A 6,014-nucleotide genomic window follows, 5' to 3' on the forward strand; every position below is an offset into this window, starting at 1 on the left:
ACTCCTCAGATGGCCACAGTGGCCAAAGCTGAACAAGGCTGGAGCCAGGGGCCAGGAACTTCGTCTGGGTCTCCCACTTGGGTCATCTTAGGCTGTTTTTCCCAGGCCATGAGCAGAGAGCTGGATTGGAAGTGGAGCAGCCAGGACTCAAACTGGTGCCCAAATGGGGTGCCGGCACTGCAGGAAGCAGCTTAACCTGCTATGCCACGCCACCAGCCCTTCCATGCTCCTTACTTTCCTGTGCTAACACCAATATTGAATTTTTACAGACAGTTCTATTGTCTTTTGTTTTTCATTCATGGTGCTATTTTCCTCCGAGTTTGTATTTGTTCTGCCAGACATGGAGGACTACCAGCCTGAGACCACTTTAAATTACCAGCTTGAGGGTTCTGTGATTTCAGAGGACAAACCCTGGGGAGTGGCCAATGGTTATAGTGGAGGTGGTGATTCATCCCCTGCACCAAAATCGAGACGGGCAAGGTTCCCTGCTGCCCAGTTCTCTGTGTGGCCCTAGTAAGACTCAGCCTGCTCTACTGCTGGTTCAGTCTCTACAGTTCAAAAGCAGGCTTTGGTGCTGGCTTACTTCACAAATTTCCTCTTTTCACTTTAGGTGTTTTGGCAAATTCCTTGCATTCATATCAACTCAGTGCTACATTATAAAAGGTATTTTTAAGATTATTTTGCATTTCTTACATGTTATTTTAGGCCTTTGGGGCTTCTTAACTGGGAGTTATTTGTGTACCCAAACTGTTTTAGTAAAGCAGCCTATATTAGGTTTAATTTTCCCCTTGCTGTGTGAAACGTTGGTGCTTTTGTATTCTGTTCAGAATTACAGAATGCCTAGTTCTCTCCTTTGCACTGTTCTGCAAGACAACACTTTTTTTTTTTTTTGGACAGGCAGAGTTAGTGAGAGAGAGACAGAGCGAAAGGTCTTCCTTTTTCCGTTGGTTCACCCCCCCAAGTGGCCACCATGGCTAGCGTGTTGCGGCAGGCATGCTGCGCTGATCCGAAGCCAGGAACCAGGTGCTTCTTCCTGGTCTCCCATGCGGGTGCAGGGCCCAAGCACTTGGGCCATCCTCCACTGCCTTCCCGGGCCACAGCAGAGAGCTGGACTGGAAGAGGAGCAACCAGGACAGAATCCGGCACCCCAAACGGGACTAGAACCTGGGGTGCCGGTGCTGCAGGCGGAGGATTAGCCTAGTGAGCTGCGGCGCTGGCCCCAAGACAACACTTTCACAGCTGCTTGCAAAGACTGGAAATATACAGAAAGGAACTAAATTTTTAAAGAAACTCTCTTCCTTCCAAGTAAGGAATGTCTCTGCCATTTCCTTAAGTGGCCCAAATATTACTCCTTTGTGTTCTTTTCTTAATGTTTGCTTTGGTGTTAAAAAAAGGGGAGGGGGATTTGGATTTGGTTTATTGAGCTAACGTTGGAGATGAGGGATGCATGAGCGAGCTTCCTTGGCAGACCTGTCCTGGCCGAACAGCCCTTTCTGTTATGCTTTATCTCTGCCCAGCAACTTGTTTTCAAACAGACACCAAGGTTCAAGGTTCAGAATTATCTTTCAGATGTACTCTGAAATGGCACCTAGGAAAATAGGTGCAAAAGTCATTTACAAACCTTGCTGCTTCCTCTTAGAGGACAATCAAAAAATCCCTAAGTTATACCTTAGGAAGCAAGTTTATGCGATAGTGTCAGAATTTTATAATAGTGGTTTTCTTTTTTAAGATTTATTTATTTGAAAGAGTTACACAGAGAGAGGAGAGGCAGAGAGAGAGAGAGGTCTTCCATCCAATGGTTCACTCCCCAGTTGGCCACAACAGCCAGAGCTGTGCCGATCTGAAGCCAGGAGCCAGGAGCTTCTTCCAGGTCTCCCACACAGGTGCAGGGGCCCAAGAACTTGGACCATCTTCCACTGCTATCCCAGGCTGTAGCAGAGAGCTGGATTGGAAGTGGAGCAGCTGGGTCTCGAACCGGGCCCCAAAAGGGATGCTAGTGCTTCAGGCCAGGGCCGTTAACCCATTGCGCCACAGCGCTGGCCCCCGTAGTGTGTTTTTATGGAAGATAGAGGAATTACCTATTAACATGTCATGTGCACTCCTAAAACTAATACATGGCCGTTAAAATTCTACAAACAAAGCCAGTACATATTTTACTGACTTTATTCTTATTTTTCAGTTTTATTTATGTGTTGTTTATTTGAAAGGCAAAGAGAGGAAACGGGGAGAGCTGCCATGTGCTGGTTCACTCCCCAGATGCCTAACAACAGCCAGGACTGGGCCAGGCTGAATGCAGGGGCTGAGAATGCAACCCAGGTCTCCGACATGTGCGGCAGGAACCCAAGTACTCAAGCCATCACTGCTGCCTCTAAGGGTATGCATACAGAAGCCAGAATTAGGGAACTAGGACATGAACCCAGGGAGTCTGCCACGGGATGCAGTATACAAGCAGCTTTTTAAATGCTGCACCAAATGCCTGCCTCCTTACTATTCTAATGTAGCACACTTGTTGGCATTAACTTTGGCAATACATTGCCTTGCACAGGTAGCTATTTAAGATGCAGTGTAAACGGAAACAGTCCCTAAAGTAAGGTCAGGGAAAGGTGTCACTTGACTATTAAGCAAGTTTCTCTTTCTCTCTTTTGATTTGAAAGAGTTACAGAGGGATAGGGAGAGATAGATTTTCCATTTCCTGGTTCACTCCCCAGATGGCCGTAACAGCCAGGGCTGGGCCAGGCTGAGGTCAGGAGCCAGAAGCTTCATCTGGGTCTCTCATGTGGCTACAGCGGCCAAAACACTTGGGCCATGTTCCAATACTTTTCCCAGGCCATTGGCAGGAAGCTGGATCAGAAGTAGAGCAGCCAGGACTTGCACCAGTACCCACTGGGATGCTGGGGCCACAGGAGGTGGCTTTACCCACTGTGTCACAACATCAGCCTCAGGTTTCTATTTTAAAGGCAATGGAAAGAAGTCAGAGAGACAAATCCATACCAGTGCCATCTGGCCTGTGATTTGAAGGGATTCAGCCTTATGGCTTCACAATTCCTTAACATCAAGTACAAAAGTACAGTCGTGAAAGAAATACCTGAGGAGCTGGGGTACCCAGCACACAGGCTACCCAGATTTGGGTGGTGCTATTTTCTGTCTTGGCAGTTAGTACAGAAAAGGCTTTCCTGATGAATTTAAACTAAAACCTGAGGGATGAGTGGGACTTAGGCAGAGGAAGAGAAAGACCGTTGTAGACAGAGCAAAGTGTTAAATGTTTAAGGCCAGCGCAGGTGGAGGGATGAGGCAAAGAACTTGGCACAGGAAGCCATCAGTGGATGGAACACAAGAGGGAGCCAAACTTGCAGTAAACAAAACTAACATTTCAGCTCCAAAAGAAGCTACAAATGATAACCCAGCATGTTTCCAGCCAGTGAGGTCAGCTCCTTGACAAACAGTGGAGGGGTGTCCCATTTTTTTAACTCATGAGCCTGTAATACTCTATGACTTACTTTAGATCTAAGGTCAATATATACAGATTATTAACTTACATAAATGTATGCAAGTACTTCAAAATGTTTATGGGAAATGGAATTAAAAGATGTATATTTCAGGGGCCGTCGCCATGGCGCACTAGGTTGATCCTCTGCTTGCAGCGCCGGCATCCCATATGGGCGCCGGTTCTGGTCCCGGTTGCTCCTCTTCCAGACCAGCTCTGTGCTGTGGCCTGGGAAGGCAGAGGAGGATGGCCCAAGTGCTTGGGCACCTGCGCCCGCATGAGAGAACGGGAGGAATCACCTGGCTTCTGGCTTCGGATCGGCACAGCTCCGACCACTGTGGCCACTTTGGCGGAGTGAACCAACGGAACAGAAGGAAGACCTCTCTGTCTCTCTCTCTGTCTATAACTCCGCCTGTCAAATAAATAAATAAAATCTTTATATATAAAAAAAGATGTATATTTCAGTGCAAAAAACTTTTGAAATACTTGCAATCTTTTCATACTATGTATTTTCCATCAACTTTTTGAAGACTGTTATATAAATTGCCTAATTCAGGAAGACCAAAAATACACATTTAAAACAGACTGGGGCCGGCACTGTGGTATAGCAGGTAAAGCTGCCGCCTGCAGTGCCGGCATCCCGGTTCAAGTCCCGGCTGCTCCACTTCTGATCCAGCTCTCTCCTATGGCCTGGGAAAGTAGTGGAAGATGGCCCATATCCTTGGGCCCCTGCCACCCGCACGGGATACCCAGATGAAGCTCCTGGCTCCTGGCTTCGGATCGGCACAGCTCCAGCCATTGCGGCCAACTGGGGAGTGAACCAGTGGATGGAAGACCTCTCTTTGTCTTTTTTCTGCCTCTCCTTCTTTCTCTGTGTAACTCTTTCAAGTAAATAAATAAATCTTAAAAAAAAAAAACTAAAGTTTTTTACATAGATCTTACCCAATATCATTTATTATGAGTGACTCAAGGGTATTTTAATCATATAAGGCAACAAACAATGCTGTCTTGGATTGTTGATAACTTCCCCTGTGAGAAATTATCTGAGGGAGGGGTTCAAAAAGTTAATGAAAAATGCATATTATGAAAAAATAATACATGCATTTCAAAATTTTTTGTACCAGAGTAAACTTTTAATTCCATTTTCCCACAGAGTTTTTGAAGATTGCATTTTTGGCAAATAGCAGAACTTTTTTTCTTTTCACTTTTCAAGCCCAATTTCTACTGCTATGGAAATCCTTTTATTTGGGCATTACAGGCAACTATGTTCAATTAAAATTAGGTAACTAGTATTCATATAACCTACTAAGGCAATCCAGAAAACAGGCAATAAGGCATGTTTCTGAAGAACGAACACTGCATAATTTCTACACTGTATGAGGAAAAGAAATACAAATAGCTTCCAGCACCATCATACCAAAGTGTCTACCATAAAGAAGGTAGATTTTAAAGAACACAACCTGGGGTCAGCACTGTGGTTCAGTGGGTTAAGCTGCCTCTTGCAACGCTGGTATCCCAAATCAGAGTGCTGGCTGAGGTCCCAGCTGCTGTGCTTCTGATCCAGCTGACTGCTAATGCCACCTGGGAAAGCAGCAGAGAATGACCCAAATGCTTGGGCCCCTGCACCCATGTATGAAACCTGGATGGAGTTCCTAGCTCCTGGCTTCGGCCTGGCCCAGCTCCAGCCTGTGGCGGGCATTCACAGGGAGTAAACTAACAGAAGATATCTCTCTCTCTGTGTATCCTGCCCCCCCCACTCCCCTCCCCACCATCACTGTGCACTAAGCTCCAAGATAGTGAGATAGTGAGGGGACAAGCTACTCAAGTCCCTTCTACCTTTTTTTGTCCCTGAAACCCATTTTCTGTCTTAGATACTTATAAGAGCAATATTTACAAAATCATAAAAAACATTTTTAGGTTAACATAACAGCTTACATCCTAAGTTTCAGGAGGAGAAAACAAAACATTCAATTAAATGTAACACAGGCCAGGTAAAAAAATCATCCTAATTCTCACATATAAAAAGACAGTATTTGCCTGAAACATGCAGAATGTTGATTTCCTTTCTTGTGTATGAAGGCCACATAACTCAGCGTTGACATGACTGTACCTAAAGTTTGGAAGTTTGTTTTGGAATATACCAATTTTAAGCTGTGAAATTCCTTTCTTATCTTGATTCTTTACTCAAACTTATTCCAATCTTTAGAGTAATTTTAGAGAATGAATCTGATAACCAAAGACCAAGTGCTTTTATCAGTTATATAGTGATATACTGCCTGAATCAAATGGAAGACATTTTTAAAATACATCCATTTGTAAGTATCAAAAGCCTTAAAATTATGCATGTCTGGTAAGCCAACAATTCTGAGAATTCATTTTAAGAAAACAGTCATGGATATACACATGATTCAGTGAACTGCTGTTTATAACTGAAAAGATGTAAATAGTCAAAATGTCCAGTGGAGGAGTAAATAAATTATGATTCATTCATACAATAGAATAATAAACCAATAAAAATGATGCAGAAGAC

General features: G+C 44.4%; 1 protein-coding gene across 2 annotated transcripts in view; it reads left to right on the top strand.

The window, feature by feature from the left end:
- Positions 1–6,014, top strand: part of HCFC2 (host cell factor C2) — an 86,402-nt gene that overhangs the window by 64,675 nt on the left and 15,713 nt on the right. The window lies entirely within an intron of this gene.

The sequence above is a fragment of the Oryctolagus cuniculus genome, chromosome 11 (assembly GCF_051225735.1).
Source record: "Oryctolagus cuniculus isolate XC-2025 breed Fujian yellow rabbit chromosome 11, ASM5122573v1, whole genome shotgun sequence".
Lineage (NCBI taxonomy): Eukaryota > Metazoa > Chordata > Mammalia > Lagomorpha > Leporidae > Oryctolagus > Oryctolagus cuniculus.